General features: G+C 40.6%; 1 protein-coding gene across 10 annotated transcripts in view; it reads right to left on the bottom strand.

The window, feature by feature from the left end:
- adgrb3 (adhesion G protein-coupled receptor B3) overlaps positions 1 to 18,781 on the bottom strand; it is a 304,460-nt gene that overhangs the window by 282,713 nt on the left and 2,966 nt on the right. The window lies entirely within an intron of this gene.

Genomic DNA, 18,781 nt, shown 5'->3' with positions numbered 1-18,781 from the left:
GCATCGATTTCTATTCAGAAGAAAATATGAGTTCTTGTTATGGACATGGGCCACTTGCAATTTAATGAATAATGGAGCTTATTTTTTTGTTTTCAATCCCACTAATGAATTCTCAGACCAACTAAGCATTCAAGTTGAACACGGTTCGTGTCGCTTTGACATTGAGTGACAATGAGAGGCAGTCGTGGAATTCATTACTGTACTTAAGAACATTTTTTTAGTATCTGGACTTTATGTGAGTACAAATATGAAGTGGTACTTTTTTACTTTTACTTCACGAGAATATCTGTGCTTTTTACTCCATTACTTTTCAAACTGTTGCCTGCATTACACGTTATTTTTGTTTGTTTTCTTTTATTCTCATTGTGATATGATAGTTTCATTTTAATGCCTCCGGCGCAATCAATAGGCTCCGTGCAACTATGCTGTAAGTGAGCACTAGAGGCAGTAACACAAGAACAACCAAAATGTTGCCTTGCACGGCCAGACTGTTCTCACTGTATTTTTCAAACACTGAGAGAAAAGTCTGGGAACCATCCCATTAACGGTCTCTCGAGCAGGTACAAAATCAATCGACAAATCAGATTTGTTTATTTGCGTGACGTGTTCTTAACGAGCAACGTCACTCTTGCGCGTCGGAAGTCGTCCTCACAACAACACAGACGGTGAACAGGAGAGCTGAGAATATGTTCCAATCTACGGTAAAATCAGTTTTAAATGACCAAAAACACATCGACACGAGTCATTGACAACAGTCTGTCTCGCACTAGCCATGGCGAATAAACTCCGCTCTCCTCGTATGTTTCCTTTCGCGCGCAAGTCCCTCGTCCTGCCCTCGTCATTTTACTAATGTCACATCTGCCCATCGCTGATTGGTCCACTCCGCTGTCTGTTTGCTGTGGCTTGCTCCGCCCTGGAAATTGTATCCGCTGAATGGTGGCCAGACTCAATAGCTGGAACAGCGGTGAGTCTGGTGTACCAGGCAAAGCAAAATGGGCAGGTGAACAAGATATTAACCAATAAAAGTCACCACTTTCTTGCACAGTAGGTGGCGGTATGCACCTAATAGTTGCTTGCAATCTGCCATTTAACTAAGTTTCAGAGTTTTGGTGTTTAAGAAGCTCCTGTTTACAGGGCAATCAAATTTATTGCTTGTTTTTTTCCAGTCTGCACAGTTTGAAATAAAACTGAGCAGTCATTGAATTTTCTGGTTCTTTCTTTGAACATTGACTCAGATCTCTGCATATTGGGGAGAACATGTATTTGATACATTGCCAATGGGTTTTCCCATTGTCAGTGTATCAAATACTTGTTCTCCCCACTGTATATATATGGGGAGAACAAGTATTTGATACACTCCCAATGGGTTTTCCGATCCTTTCAACATCTGACGTAAAATTTGACTTGTTATTTGTCTCGACATATTACGACGATTTATGAAAGCGACGCAAATTTATTGTTTTCCCGTAAAACAGACGCACAGTGGATTTTCTTGTGAGAGAAATCAACATAGGTCTGGAGAAGGTAAGTGCTGGCAATGAAAAACAAAAAAAAGCTACCCTCACCATAAAAATTAAGAATTAAATGATAGATGATGATGATGATGATGATGAAAAATATGAGCGTGGTGTGTATTTGAGTGAACTGGCTCGACAATATGGCCGGTGTCCTCCGACCTCCTTTCGCCAGTCTCTACAGATTAAGGTAACAGTAAAAACGCTTCTTTATTTCCGATTTATTATTAGTATTTGATACGCTGCCGATTTTGCTGGTTTTCCCACTTGCAAGCCATGTAGAGGTCTGTAATTTGTATCATAAGTTCTCTTCAACTGTGAGGGACGGAATCTAATACAAAAATCCAGTAAATCACGTTGTATAATTTTTAAATAATAAATTTGTATTTAACTGCATGAAATAAGTATTTGATACATTACCAACTAGTAAATATTCTGGCTCTTAGTTCTTTTTTTAAGAACCCCTCCTGTTCTCCACTCATTACCGGAAGTAACTGCACCTGTTTGAACTTGTTACCTGTATAAAAGACACCTGTTCACATGCTCAAACAAACAAACTCCAACCTCTCCATAATGGCCAAGACCAAAGAGCTGTGTAAGGACATCAGGGATAAAATAATAGACCTGCACAAGGCTGGGATGGGCTACAGGGAAATAAGCAAGCAGCTTGGTGAGAAGGTAACAACTGTTGGAGCGATTATTAGAAAATGGAAGAAGTTCAAGTTGACGGTCAATCTGCCTCGTTCTGGGGCTCCATGCAAGATCTCACCTCGTGGGGCATCACTGATCATGAGGAAGGTGAGGGATCAGCCCAGAACTACACGGCAGGACCTGGTTAATGACCTGAAGAGAGCTGGAACCACAGTCTAGAAGAAAACCATCGGAAACACATTACGCCGTCATGGATTAAAATCCCATTAAGGTCCCACTGCTGAAGCCAGTGCATGTCCAGACACGTCTGAAGTTTGCCACTGACCATCTGGATGATCCAGAGGAGCAATGGGAGAAGGTCATGTGGTCGGATGAGACCAAAATTGAACTTTTTGGTCCAAACTCTGCTTGTCGTGTTTGGAGGAAAAAGAAGGATGAGTACAACCCCAAGAACACCATCCCAACCGTGAAACATGGAGGAGGAAACATCATTTTTTGGGGCTGCTTCTCTGCCAAGGGTACAGGACGACTGCACCGTATTGAGGGGAGGATGGATGGGGCTATGTATCGCCAGATCTTGGCTGACAACCTCCTTCCTTCAGTGAGAGCCCTGAAGATGGGTCGTGGCTGGGTCTTCCAGCATGATAGCGACCCAAAGCACACAGCCAAGGCAACTAAAGAGTGGCTCCGTAAGAAGTATCTTAAGGTCCTGGAGTGGCCTAGCCAGTCACCAGATCTGAACCCGATAGAAAATCTATTGAGGGAGCTGAAAGTCCGTGCTGCCCGGCAGCAGCCCCGAAACCTGAAGGCTCTGGAGAAGATCTGCATGGAGGAGTGGGCCTAAATCCCTGCAAACAAAGGTTTCTGTACAGAATATTAAGTTCGATTTTTGTGATGTATCAAATACTTATTTCATGCAATTAAATGCAAATTTATTATTTAAAAATCATACAACGTGATTTTCAGTTTTTTTTTTTTTTTATTAGATTCCGTCTCTCACAGTTGAAGAGAACTTATGATACAAATTAGAGACCTCTACATGCTTTGCAAGTGGGAAAACCAGCAAAATCGGCAGTGTATCTAATACTTGTTCTCCCCACTGTATCATTATTGTAACATCGGCAAGGAAGTCGCCAGCTTCGTCAGGTTTTCAATCATTTATTTCAGAACTCGTGCAACACAACACACATACTGTCCACCGTAGCGCCAGCAACAACAGAACATAAAAAGTCAACTAAAAACTCTAATGCACCTCTCTCACTATGTTGTCAGTCATACGGTTCGTTAAGGAACAGCATGCAAAACACAAATGCCACATTAGAACCCCGATTCGTTACATAATCTTTATTAATATTATATTATTCCAAATTGTATTTATAATTAATTTTGCTATGTGTAATTGATATATGTAATTATACCAAAAGTATTTATTAAGGATTTAGCGTAGGTTTTTGGGCCGTGGAACGAAGTAATCGAATTATAATGTATTCTTATTGGAAAATCCGGCTCGACATACGACCATTTCTTTGAAAGGATCGTATGTTGTGGTACCACTGTATTTGGTTTACAGACTGACTGACTACTTTTTCTCATGTTTCATTTTGTTTGAAATGGTAAATGCACTTTCTTCTTTCATTATCGCTTTAACGAAGAACAGAGCTGAAGTCTGTTGTATCAATAGAATGCTCTTCATGCCAAGGAATTGTTCTGTGTGTATTAACAAAGTTAAATTCACTAGCACGTTCAGTTCTAATAAAGAAAAAAAAAAGTTTAAGGGTTAGGGTCAACATCAGCAAGGAAGTCGCCAGCTTCGTCAGGTTTTCAATCATTTATTTCCGAACTTGTGCAACACAACACGGATACTGTTCACCGAAGCATGGAAAGAGAAAGTAAAATCTCTGGCGCACCTCTTTCACTTTCTCTTGACAGTCACACCGTGCATTCAGGAAAAACACGCAAAAAACAACCGCCACATTGTAATTCGATTCGTTACATTATTATTATTATTCCGATTTGTGTTTATACTTCATTCGTTTTTCTATGTGTAATTGCTATTTGTAATTACCATATACCAACTATGTTTATTAAGGATTTAGAGTAGGTTTTTGAGGTGTGGAACGAATTTATGAAATTATAATGTATTCTTATGTGAAAATCCGGCTCGACATACGACCATTTCGACTTACAAACCAGGTCCTGGAACTAATTAAATTCGAATTTAGAGGTAACGCTGTATACATATATCAGTATTTTTCAACCGATGTGCCGCGAGATTGTCAGGTGTGCTGCGAGAAATTATCCAATATCGCATTTTTTTTTTATTTTACGTCGTCAGGCAGAGTTGCAGAAGGAAGGAAGGACTAGGTAGAAGGTTTCGGTTATGTGCAAATGAGGTATTGCTCGTGTCACATTCAAGAACTGCTCGGATTTCTAGCCACCTTGCTGTCCGCGACAATGTGGACCCCAGCACGTCTCCTGTACGTCATTGGATTAGACTCATCAAGTGTCGATATACACGAAAGTATTCTCTCTATTTAATCCATATGTGACGACCGTCAATCCTCCCCCTATGTTTTATTCCAACACATTGTCGAGGACAGCAAGGTGGAAGATGGCTAGAAATCAGAGCAGTTCTTGAATGCGACACGAGCAGCTATCCAACAGCACCACGGAGCCAATCAAGCTTAAAGATCATCTCCAAATGAAACACCCGTCACTTCAAAACAAGTCGATGGACTATTTTGTTCACCTTTGTGAAAACACAGAGAAACAGGCAACTTTTTTGAGAAAAATTACAAAGGTAAATGAGAAAGCCCTCAAAGCCAGTAACTTTGTTGCTGAACTTGTTGCTAAATTCAAAAAGTCCCACACTGTAGCCTGCCTGCAAAGGAAATTTCAGCAGGATGCTCGGCCCTGTTGCGGTTAAAGACATTGCTAAAGTCCCCCTGTCTGATAAGTCTGAGCATTTCAAGCCTAACTGCGATAAAAAAACAAGATTAAAACAGAGACTCAGAGCTGTTGAAGAAGAGCTTCGTATGCGCCTTTCCTCAATTCCAGCAGGGATATCGGCTTTGTGTTCATCTAAACAGTCTCAAGTCACACTGAGTTAGAATAAATATTGAGAAATTATTGGATAATTAAATATGATGTACAGGAAATAATTTTGGAACATTTTTGGTTTGTTGTCTGCCGCGACATTATTTCCTATGTAAAAGTGTGCCGTGACTCAGAAATGGTTGAAAAACACTGACATGCACAATATATGTATATTAAATTTTTTGCATCGGGAGGAAGTACTTTTACTTTTTACTTGTAAAAATTTTTTTAAAGCAAGTACTTTGTATTTTTACCTGATTATTTTTTAAATACTTGTACTTTTACTTAAGTATTTGAGTGAGTACTTCATCCACCACTGATGAGAGATAGTGTTAAGCAATAAGTGGTGAAATGTAATTAGAAATCCCGACCTGTATCATACTAAGATGTGTCTTTACCACCCTCTTTCCTTAGTACATGTTAGAAAGTTTTTGATTTTGCTCTAACTTGCATAGATCTACCTGATGTCGTAGTTTATGACTGTTCAATTATTGCACAGAGAAGATGTCTTGCGCTGTCACATTGGTTTTTTCATGGTGCTACAGTCGATTGGACTTACTTGAGCTGACCGTGCCTTTCACTGACAACTTTCTGTTCATCTCAGCAGAAATAGGAAGGTTGAGACGAAGGAACACTGAGGTCGCAGCAATAAAAGCTAGGTACAAAATGCCCAATGAAAGCATACCATGTGAAATGTTATTAGTCGACTCTAAGGCCATGTCATTCAGTGTGGAATTTTCAAAGGGATCGTAACAAAAAGTGATGTATTCTATAGCTCAAGTTTAAAACAAGTATATATAAGGTTAAACAAACAGATTTAGGGCTGTCCAGTTGAGGCCTCTCCTTCACTGAATTGGAACTAAAATGGCCTCCAAGTGTACGGAACAATGGGAGTGAGCATAATGCAGTGTGACTACTGAGTGACTTGACTGAGATCCAAAGTGAATAAAAGGCGGCTCTATGTGAGGCAGCAGGGCTAAGCTGCGACAGCGCTCACGACTGCAGTGGGTGACGGCGCACCGGAGCGCCTTGCGCCACGTTTCATTCACCGATAAAATCTCATCTCTATCTTCTCACAAAGCAGACGGTTCAATTGAAGTAAATGCAAGTGTACAACCAGAAATATGTACAGTATCGCATTTGAAAAGGCAGATTTTTTCTTCTTTATTTGTGACTTTTTTCCACACTGTTGCTAAATAAATATATGTAATGTGAATGTGAAAGTGTTTTAGGTGTGTTGCATGATGACTTTAAGGTCCATGCAATTTGTGTTTGTAACCCAATTCTGGAAATAATACTGGGTTTGGAGGCTACTTTGTAGACTCATTAACTATTCATTTGAATATCTAATGTACTTATGAGACCCAATTCTTGGTAGCGTCATGAATTTTCGGGCAAATTATACCCCCCCCCCCCCCCCGCTATTCTCTTTATTTTAGTACACAGGAAGAACCTGCAAACATCACACAGGGAGAAAATGTATTCATATCCTCTCCGCTGTATGGGATTACTACTACATAGTCACACATACAGTACAAACTTAAATAGCTGTAAATACTTTGTAGTTGCTAATAATGAAACTCACTCAATTTAATTTTGCAATCAAGGCCACTAACATCACAAGCACAGCACAACTATTTGAAGCTTCATTAACAGCCCATCGGAATATAAACAAGAATACACTTCCAACCCTGAAGCAATGAGACGTATCGACCCTGATCCTCCAATGACAACAAAACAACACAAATAATGAGACAGTTGACCGTAGCTGAGGGGGAAATGAGGAGGCAGAGCAACAAAACCAGGGATACCTTGCGAAGAAACGACATTAGCATCTTGTGAAAGATATGACAGTGCTCGAAGGGAATTAAAGGATACTAAGCTTTTATCCTGCACCAGTATACTGCGGACTAGCCAAGAGTGCATTTTCATTAGAATTTACTAGCATTATATAGAAAAATGAATCAAAAGAATAATGTTGAGGTAGATGTGCTATTAAAGGGACCCTTTAGCTATTTTGTACAAACAAAATCATCTTATGCATTTTTCTGCAAATTCAGCCAGGAGGACACGTACACTTGCACTGTTTCTTAGCCTTCCACAGTAAGGAGGTTGAGAGCAAAAATTACCAATCCAGAAATTGTCACACACACTGCCCAAATAATAAACATTCCGGAATATGCTGAGAGCCATCACAAACCCCCCCCATTAAATCACACCTGCGTTTTTTAGTTAAGTTTAATGCGGACACAATTTTTACGTGCGGACAATTACATAAATAGTAGGGCTGTCAAAATTATTGCGTTAATGGGCGGCAATTAATTTTTTAATTAATCACGTTAAAATATTTGACGCAATTAATGCACATGCCCCGCTCAAACAGATTAAAATGACAGCACAGGGTCATGTGCACTTGTTACTTATGTTTTTTGGAGTTTTGTCGCCCTCTGCTGGCGCTTGGGTGCGACTTATTTTATGGGTTCAGCACCATGAGAATTGTGTAATTATTGACATCAACAATGACGAGCTACTAGTTTATTTTTTGATTGAAACTTTTACAAATTTTATTCAAATGAAAACGTTAAGAGGGGTTTTAATATGAAATTTCTATAACTTGTACTAATATTTATCTTTTAAGAACTACAAGTCTTTCTATCAATGGATCACTTTAACAGAATGTTGATGTTAATGCCATCTTGTTGATTTATTGTTATAATAAACAAATACAGTACTTATGTACAGTATGTTGAATGTGTCGAATCTGTTGTGTGTCTTATCTTTCCATTCCAACAATAATTTACAGAAAAATATGGCATATTTTATAGATGTTTGAATTGCGATTAATTACGATTAATTAATTTTTAAGCTGTGATTAACTCAATTAAAATATTTAATTGTTTGACAGCCCTAATAAATAGCAATGTTAAACCTAAGATTGTTCAATTAATCGATTTTGAACCGAAACCGGTGAAAACGATGTTAAAGGGAACCTTGGACTTAAAGACTTATAAGCTTTAATAAGCCACAGTTGTTCTCTTTTACTTAAATATGTTATCATAAACACAAAAAATATTTCCACTGATTTAAAAATCTATAAAATTTAGTACATGTTTTGATCTACAGAGGGCACCATGTTTTATGAGCACAATGGACTCTAGGGGTGATGACGTTGTTTGTCACTGTCACTAGACGAACACTACTGGCTTACTGCAGTTCCTTCTACACGGCGAGACATCCAACACATGCGCACATCGGTTAAAAGCGGCGAGTACTTACTATTTGTGTTTTTATTGAGTCTTATTACCTTTTCATTGCCTCAAAATACGTTTTGTATGTGTTTGCCTCTCATACTTTTTAGTACCGCGTCATCTCGTCTCATCCCATCTTTCCTGTTCAGTTTGCGTTTGCTGCTCATTTTGTGAAATATCGACAGTGCTGTCATGCTCATTACTGTTCCTCTCGGGTTCGAGTCGAAAGGGTTGAACAGAAGACATATTTATGTTGCTAGAGTAGTACTCTGGAAACCCGGCAGCGTAACCATGTGACGTCACTGCCCTGCATCGTCAACAATGACTAACTAGTTAAACTAATTTTACAAATTGTATAAAAATGAAAACATCAAGAGGGTTTCAATATCAAATTATTTTAACTCATAATAATGTTTATCTTTTAAGAAGTACAAGTCTTTCTATCTGTGGATACCTTTTACCCTTTATTGCCTATCCATCCATCCATCCATTATCCTCCGCTTAGTCCGGGGTCGGGTCACGGGGGCAGCAGCTTTAGCAGGGAAGCCCAGACTTCCCTCTACCCAGCCACTTCAGCCAGCTCCTCCGGCGGGATTCCAAGGCGTTCCCAGGCCAGCCGAGCGACATAGTCTCTCCAGCGTGTCCTGGGTCGACCCCGGGGCCTCCCGCCGGTGGGACATGCCCGGAACACCTCTCCAGGGAGGCGTCTAGGAGGCATCTGAACCAGATGCCCGAGCCACCTCAACTGGCTCCTCTCAACGCGGAGGAGTAGCGGCTCGATACCAAGCCCCTCCCGGATGACCGAGCTTCTCACCCTATCTCTAAGGGAGAGCCCGGACACCCTGCGAAGGAAACTCATTTCGGCCGCTTGTATCCGGGATCTTGTTCTTTCGGTCACGACCCACAGCTCGTGACCATTGGTGAGGGTAGGAATGTAGATCGACCGGTAAATCGAGAGCTTCTCCTTTTGGCTCAGCTCCTTCTTCACCACAACGGACCGGTGCAGAGTCCGCATCATTGCAGACGCTGCACCGATCCGCCTGTCAATCTCCCACTCCCTCCTACCCTCACTCATGAACAAGATCCCAAGATACTTGAACTCCTCCACTTGGAGCAGGATCTCATCCCCGACCCGGAGAGGGCATGCCACCCTTTTCCAGCTGAGGACCATGGTCTCTGATTTGGAGGTGCTGATCTTCATCCCAACCGCTTCACACTCGGCTGCGAACCGCCCCAGTGAGAGTTGGAGGTCACGGCTTGATGAAGCCAACAGCACCACATCATCTGCAAAAAGCAGAGATGCAATGCTGAGGCCACCAAACCGGACACCCTCAACACTTCGGTTGCGCCTAGAAATTTTGTCCATAAAACTTATGAACAGAATCGGTGACAAAGGGCAGCCTTGGCGGAGTCCAATCCTCACTGGGAACGAATTCGACTTACTGCCGGCAATGCGGACCAGACTCTGACACCGGTCGTACAGGGACCGAACAGCCCTTACCAAGGGGCTCGGTACCCCGTACTCCCGGAGCACCCTCCACAGGACTCCCCTAGGCACACAGTCGAACGCCTTCTCCAAATCCACAAAACACATGTAGACTGGTTGGGCGAACTCCCATGCACCCTCGAGGACCCTGCCGAGGGTGTAGAGCTGGTCCACTGTTCCACGGCCGGGACGAAAACCACACTGCTCCTCCTGAATCCGAGATTCGACTTCCCGACGGACCCTCCTCTCCAGCACCCCTGAATAGACTTTACCGGGGAGGCTGAGGAGTGTGATCCCTCTATAATTGGAACACACCCTCCGGTCCCCCTTTTTAAAAAGGGGGACCAACAACCCGGTCTGCCAATCCAGAGGCACTGTCCCCGATGCCCACGCGATGTTGTAGAGGCGTGTCAGCCATGACAGCCCTACAACATCCAGAGCCTTTAGGAACTCTGGGCAGATCTCATCTACCCCCGGGGCCTTGCCACCGAGGAGCTTACAAACCGCCTCAGTGACTTCAACCCCAGAGATCGAAGAGCCCACCTCAGAGTCCCCAGACTCTGCTTCCTCAAAGGAAGGCGTGTCGGTGGAATTGAGGAGGGCTTCGAAGTATTCTCCCCACCGACTCACAATGTCCCGAGTCGAGGTCAGCAGTACACCATCTTCACTATACACAGTGTTAATGGTGCACTGCTTTCCTCTCCTCAGACACCGGATGGTGGACCAGAATTTCCTCGAAGCCGTCCGGAAGTCGTTTTCCATGGCCTCGCCGAACTCCTCCCATGTCCAAGTTTTTGCTTCGGCGACTGCCGAAGCTGCGGTCCGCTTGGCCAGCCGGTACCTGTCAGCTGCCTCCGGAGTCCCACAGGCCAAAAAGGCCCGATAGGCCTCCTTCTTAAGCTTGACAGCATCCCTTACCGCTGGTGTCCACCAGCGGTTTCGGGGATTGCCACCATGACAGGCACCAACCACCTTACGGCCACAGCTCCGATCGGCCGCCTCAACAATGGAGGTGCGGAACATGGCCCACTCAGACTCAATGTCCCCCACCTCCCTCGAGACAAGGGAGAAGTTCTGCCGGAGGTGTGTGTTAACTCTTTCTGACAGGGGATTCTGCCAGACGTTCCCAGCAGACCCTCACAATACGTTGGGGCCTGCCAGGTCTGGCCAGCAACTTCCCCCGCCATCGGAGCCAACACACCACCAGGTGGTGATCAGTTGACAGCTCCGCCCCTCTCTTCACCCGAGTGTCCAAAACATGTGGCCGCAAGTCAGATGACACGATTACAAAGTCGATCATTGAACTGCGGCCTATGGTGTCCTGGTGCCAAGTGCACATATGGACACCCCTATGTTTGAACATGGTGTTCGTGACAGTGAGACCTTTATTGCCTAATGTATCACATTTGATACACCTTAAATTGAATGATTTTGAGAATAATTCAGAATTTTGACATTTCTTTTGTAAAAAAAAAAAAAAAAAAAAAAAAAATGATGGATGCAAGTCAACACATGCATCTGCAGGTTCTATGAGTAAAAAACCTGGATTTAGCTAGGATTATAGATATTAGAGCGCTTCTTACACATATTCATTTTGACATTTGTTTTTACAAATTTGAAAAAAGGGTTCATTAGGACCTTATTTTTCAAATTTTGGGATTCTCTGATAATTGCTTCATGTTGCAGGTCTTTAAGGGTTAAAAACGTTCAAATTGGTAATTTTCAAAACCGCACACTTTGGTTTATGTAAGCCGCCGTGGTTTCCTCTGCAATTCCGCTTCCTCCCACGAGAGTGCGCCATCTTAAACAAGAAGAAGAACAACAAATATGGCTCCTGGCGATTCTGCCAGTTTTGCACAGCCAACTTTGGACTAAAATTGCATACTGCCGTGAGTAAGTGTATCCCTGATGATGTACCTAAAGTATTGTTGTACAGTTGTACCTCGACTTACGATCCTCTTGACATCCAACGTAAAATTTGACCCGACATTTGTTTCGACATATGACGACATGCTCGAAATATGATGATTTATGGCAGTCGCAATTTCATTGTTTTCCCGTAAAACGGATGCAAGATGGATTTTCTTGTGAGAGAAATCAGCATGGGTCCCAAGAATATTATTGCAGGTGGTGAAAAAAGGAAAAAGTTGAAGTTTTGCATTTAAATCAAGGTGGAAATGACAGAAAAATATGAGCGCCGTGTGCGCATCAGTTAACTGGCTCGACAATACGGCCGGAATATGTCTTCGACGTTTTTTCTCTGGCCGCTGTTCGCCAGTCTTTATAAGTTAAGGTGACAATTATTGTTGTTGTAACGTCGGCAAGGAATTCGCCAGCTCCGTCAGGTTTTTATTCATTTATTTGAGAACTTGTGCAACACAACACAGCTACTGTCCGCCATAGCTGACGCCAAAAACAACAGAACATGAAAAGTGAAAGTAAAAATTTTAACGCACCTCACTCAATTTGTTGTCAGTCACACGCTGCATTCATTGACAGCATGCAAAACACAAGCCACATTGGAACTCGATTCGTTATGTAGTTTTTATTCTCATTTATATTATTCCGAATTGTATTAATAATGTATTTGTTTAGCTGTGTGTAATTGCTATTTGTAATACCAGCAGTATTTTTTATTGATTAAGCGGAGGTATTTGTTCTGTGGAACAAATTAATCGAATTATAATGCATTCTTATGGGAAAAACTCGCTCGGCACACGACCATTTTGTCGAAAGGATCGCATGTCAAGGAACCACTGTATTTGGTTTGCAGACTGACTGACTGACTGACTATCTTTGCCCATGTTTCATTTTGTCTGAAATGGTACATGCACTTTCTTCTTTCATTATCACTTTAATTAAGAACAGAGCTGAACTCTGTTGTATCAATAGAATGCTCTTAATCCCAAGGAATTGTTCCGTGTCTATTATTATTGTTAAATTCACCGGCACTTTCAGTTTGTATTAAGAAAAAATACGTTTAAATAGAAGACATTCTGAATACTTTATTTGTCATTATTTTATTTTGCCCAGAGATCCTAATCGAAATCTGGGGCTTGCGAGAATCGGGATTTTCTTGATAGGCAAAATCAAACACCCCTCGTTCAACCCAATTAAGGGTGCCTTTAAGTTTAATTAAAAGATTCAAAATGATGACAAAATGTTTATAAGATGCATGCTCCGTTTTTATGGACAAAAAGTAATACATAATGTTCGAAAATGTCTGCAATAAAAGACATTCTCTGTCCTTTCCTACCCTTTTTTGTCAGATTAAGAGTCACACTTATCTAAGAGCAGCCTGGACACGTCATCTAGACATCACAACTCTGACGAACACACACATTAGTTCACCTATGGGCAAGCGAGTCATCATGCTGTTGCGTGAGTAATGTAGAAGGTAGAACTCAGACACGTGCTCAAATACATGCACGCACGCACACACACAGGGGAGAGGGAAAGAGAATTAAATCACAGTGAGTGTCAGTGCAGCACTGCGCTGGCTGCTTTTACAACTTTTATGCATGAAACAGTAACGGCCATAAAAAGAAAGCAGCATAAATGAGTCAGGAGCTGCGTTTGGAGTTTCCACTGTGTCAGTTTGGTTTTCAAAGTGGCAGAGCATCAACGGGTGAGGTCTGTCTTTTGTCTGTATAATCACTTTCAATATGTACGAGCTGTAACCTTTAAAACGGTCTACACAGTGTGTAACACTAGCGAGGCCACTGCGGCAGCGTGTCTTAACCGCAACCTCCAAGCTCGGCTCGCCTTTTGATAGGCTCGAAAGGCCTCCTCCTCAACAGGAAGTTGAGAAGATCAAAGACCTGCGATTGTATCAAATAGAGCCCTTGTCTAGTGTTTGTAATGCTTTATTCTTCATCAGGAACAGGCACTCTGTCACTACGACGTCAAGAGGAGAGACAGTGCTCTTTTAAAACCCAGTGTGCTGATCTCCCCCGTTATCCAGATGAAAACGGATTTATTCAAACCTCCCATCAACCAACACTATAAATAGATGCTAGCGGAAAATCTTCTGGGGGGGGGGGGGGGGGGGTGTAAGCTATGCTCTTAAGCTGATATTAACATGCTGAAAAATGTCAAATGTTATTCTGGAAAAGAGAATTCCCTCAGCATAAAGGCATAACGGTTCCGTGATTTAATGAGAGGGCACTCTAAATGATATACATGAGAGTATTGTGGCTGGCCTCCTTCAGTAGCCAGAATAATTTGAGAGAAAGATATTTTACAATTTCTTGACAACACATTCATCACTGAGATTTAACACTGAAAAATTCATATAGTAGTAGTACCTTTAAAGAAGAGGTGAGTTGTTGCCAATTGATTCTTTAACGGAAGGTGTGAATTGCTAACTTTCAAGCAAGAGCGTAGGATTGCATAGGCACTGTAAGGATACAACGCTAGCAACTTTTCATGATGCTCAAATTGTCCCCACCAATTTTTGAGCAAACTTATTTGCATTATATAAGGAGTTCAGGTATATCGGTAATTTAGACTGCCTTCCCATATGTTGTCAGGACCCTACCATTATTAAGTCAATTATTTTCATATTGTTCAGACTCACATTTACGTAAGTAACCCTTTTAACTTGCTGAATGTGCCGGTCCGTTTTTTTTTTTTCTTTTTTTTTTCGTCAAACACAAGTTTGATTGGCTGATGACTAGATGACTTTTCCTGAAGCGACTGAAAAAATCCAGTCGAACTTGTATCCGTGGATTTTCATCTCCTCGTTCTGCTGGAATAATCAATTTTGAATATAAAATATAATTTTATTGGAAATACAGCATCACAACAACAACGCAGGGGTAGAAGAAGATGTGGAACACCAGGAGAAGACCATCCATCCGTAAGAGGCAAGTACAAGGAGTAATTATGCCTGAGTCTGAGTCTGGTGAGGAGTCTCCAGAGAGAGGGAACATGGATTTCGGAGGAAGAGGACTTGATAAACAATGGCAATGATCCCCTCAAAGAAGGTAATAAAATCAAAGAATATTGCCATTTATCAGGAACTTATCAAAGATCCAGTTAAATAAGATTAAATTTGAGCCCTCTAGACCTACCTTGAACAGAATGACCCTCAATGCTGAATCAATAACATGTTGTTCTATGTTTGATACGGTACTCATGTGTGAATTTGAAAATACAGTGTGAAAATAGCTATTCATAAGCAATACAATATATATATGTTTTTCACTTTTCAGATCAACTCCCTGTCAAGGCCAAACATCCACGAAGGGCAGTGCAAGAGGTAGAGCCAGAGGCATGAACAGACCCCTCCCAGATGTAGAGGATGAAGTTTCATTTAATTGAAATGAACAGAAAATGTTATTTGATGGCTTTAGCAAAGAAACCGAGGAACAGTTTCTTTGCAAAATCCATCTCCACCCTGAACAGCCATATGTAACAACATATCACCCAATGTCCAATATTCATTTACATGCAATATACTATGTGCAATACTTACTACATGCAGTATTCAATGCCTCACTGTCAACTGCTGCTACTTAACTTCTAATGACACATATTCTTTGTGTAATACTTATTTACGTGCAATATTAACGTGCAATATTCAATGCCTTCGTTGTCAACTGCTGCTACTTCACTTCAATTATTTGCACTGCCTGAACATAGGACTACCTTATGCACATTTTATATTTATTTAGATTTTATACTTTTATTCTTGCAAGTAATTTTTGAGATTGTTACTTGTCCTGCACTGTAAAGGGAGATGCGCCACAATTTGATTGTACAACTGTACAATAAATGGCTATTCTATTCTATTCTATTCTATTCTATTCTATTCTATTCTATTCTATTCTATTCTATTCTATTCTATTCTATTCTATTCTATCCTTCACGTTTCATGACAATAATATCTGTTGTATACAAACTATGGTCAAAAAGTGCCATTTTTTAATGTAAATTACTCCGTGGTCATTTGCTCAACCTCTTATCAACTACTTATCAGTTGTCAAAACCTGACTGAGATTTACAGTTTATCATTTTTCTTCAATGTGTTTGATTTTCCATAGTTGGCCTTTAAAATTATTCAAAAACTGATTGACTTTTTCGAAAATGTAAAACATTTTAATTAAAAAAAGTTCATGACATAGTCCTTTGACGATTTAGGAATAAAAATATGTACAACAAGGCATGTTTTTAAACTTTTTTTTTTTTTTTTTTTTTTTTTTTAAGTTTCAAAATACTCACAGAAAAATCAGTCCCAAATTTCACAAAAAATCCTCTGAGTGTATAGGCTAAAGTGTCCGTCCACATTCCACATACCTGAACAAGACTTTGATTAATGATATCAAGGCCCGTGGGTTTCATTTTCTTGATGTGAGAGGTGGCCCCCCAAACATGTCTCCATCCCAAATATTGACATCATGACAATATGTGTTTTTGTAACTGCTTTGCACAATTTCAGTAGGTTTGCCAAAAGCAGTAGCAGAATATATAAAGGGTGGAGCTAGACACAGAGCTCCCTATTGCTTGGTCAACGACATCATGCACTTCATCTGAATTCAGCCTAAGGGTTTATGATTTCAAACCACAATGCAGTAAATGCAAACTGAACTGTGCCGCTTGGTGGAAATGTTGCTTAAAGAAGACGTAGACCAGAGTGAACCAGTGTTGTAACAGGAATGACAAGGACACTCGCCATCTTATTATGAGCCGATGTACCAAATAAAGGATATTGAAGCGTGCGGGGGCAGCTACCGAACAGCTAAAACTACTGCATAAAAGCTTATTCTTCTTCCCTTTGTAGGTCCCCAGGAAATGATTGCAGCAACCATTACTTCAAATCCACAAGGGAATACTGACGCTCCATAACATTTGCTCCCTCATTATTTCCCCCACTAATCAAAAGGTTCATTCATGACTTTGGTGATGAAGGCCACTGTTTTTTTGTTTTTTTTTATCTCATCATCACAAGTCTCACGCAACACTACCTTTTTTTACGACAATCAGCTGTGTCAACACGGGCCTGCTCAAGAAGCTTCATGCTCTATCATAGTCTTATCAGAAGCTTTTGCAGTTAAAAGCCAATGTAATAACATGTTGCATTGCTCTATGGCAGCAGTACAGTGAAATTGCAAAAACCCATTGTGTTAATTCTACTCCAGACCATGAATTAGTGTTGGTGTTGAACAATAAATGTTGCATTGTGTCCACCCAAATCAAAATTCAAATGGAATACCTTGACTTTGGTGAGGTACAAAGTAGGCTGTTTTTTTTCTTTAATTTAGTCTAAATCATTAAATTCCAGTTACAACCCCCAAACAAGAGAGAAACAGTGGAACCTCTAAAGTCAAATATATTTATTTGTGATGGAATGTGACCTATATGTTGGCTGTCTTAACTTAAAATTAATGTTGTGAGGATGATTTTCTCACATCTTGCTTTTCATAATCTTACTTGTCACACAAGTGTGAAAAAATGAACAACTAAATTACACTCCACTCAAAACTGATGAGTATTCAGTGTGTACAAAGCATATAGTTCTATTAAAAGCCGTTGGCGAGACTAATCCTTCTTTAAGAGCCTAAAGGACTAACAAAAAAAGCAAAACATGTGAGCGAATCTTTAGACATAGACTTCATAATGTATTGACGGCTCAGATCGGTCATGCACTGCGCCTCGCATTCAAGTAGGCGGCCGCCCACATCAAGAGGAGCTATTCACAAACGCATGGTCATGATTTCTGTTGAAAAAGTACGAAAGTTGTACCGCATACAAACAGGAAGGATTGTCTAAGGAGTGATTTGTTTGAGGATTCAAGGTCATTATTATATTTTTCATACCATGCATGCATTTTGAAACATGAAAAAAATCAATGGAAGAAATTAGCCACTACTGCATTGGCATCATAGTTCGCAATCTTTACGTAAAATGAATGCTAACTGCACGTGTTTTTGCTTTTAACCAAGAATCGAGACTTTTTTACATCCATATCTATAAGGAATACAGGGATTTAAGCATTTATTCACAGGAGTTTTCACCTTAACAGCTCTGTTTATATCAGGCGGCCACTAGCTACATTCACTAACCAAATAGCATTGTACTTCGACATATTTACGTAAAATAAACGCTAACTGCACGTTTTTTTGCTTTTAACCAAGAATCGAGACTGTTTTACGTCTGTATATCCAAAGAATTGGGGGATTTAAGCATTTATTCACAAGAATTTTTACCAGCTAGATTCACTAACAGACTAGCATTGTACTTTGACATATTTACATAAAATAAACGCTAAGTGCACTTTTTTTTTTGCTTTTAACCAAGAATCGAGACTGTTTTACCTCCATATCTATAAAGGATTTGGGGATTAAGCATTTAGTCACAATAATTTTCACCAGAAAAGCTCTGTTTACATCAGGCGGACGCTAGCTACATTCACTAACCAACTAGCATTGTACTTCGTCATATTTACATAAAATAAACGATAACTGCACGTTTTTTTGCTTTTAACCAAGAATCGAGACTGTTATGTCCATATTTATAAAGAATTCGGGAATTTAAGCATTTAGTCACAAGAATTTTCAACGAAAAAACCTCTTTGTCTGTGATTCCATTCGGTCAGCTTTGATGGCCTCGCCAACAATGCAGGGCCCCTATTTATTGGTCCAGCGCCCCGTGTCCCGTCAATACATTATGAACTCTATGCTTTAGACGCTCACTATATAAATAAACTGTGCTACTAAAGTGTACATTGACATCATTTTTGTTCATTGGCATGTCACCGTTCCATCATTTTGAATAACTATTGA

Source organism: Corythoichthys intestinalis, chromosome 10, assembly GCF_030265065.1.
Source record: "Corythoichthys intestinalis isolate RoL2023-P3 chromosome 10, ASM3026506v1, whole genome shotgun sequence".
Classification (NCBI taxonomy): domain Eukaryota; kingdom Metazoa; phylum Chordata; class Actinopteri; order Syngnathiformes; family Syngnathidae; genus Corythoichthys; species Corythoichthys intestinalis.
This window is presented reverse-complemented; position numbering and strand designations above follow the sequence as displayed.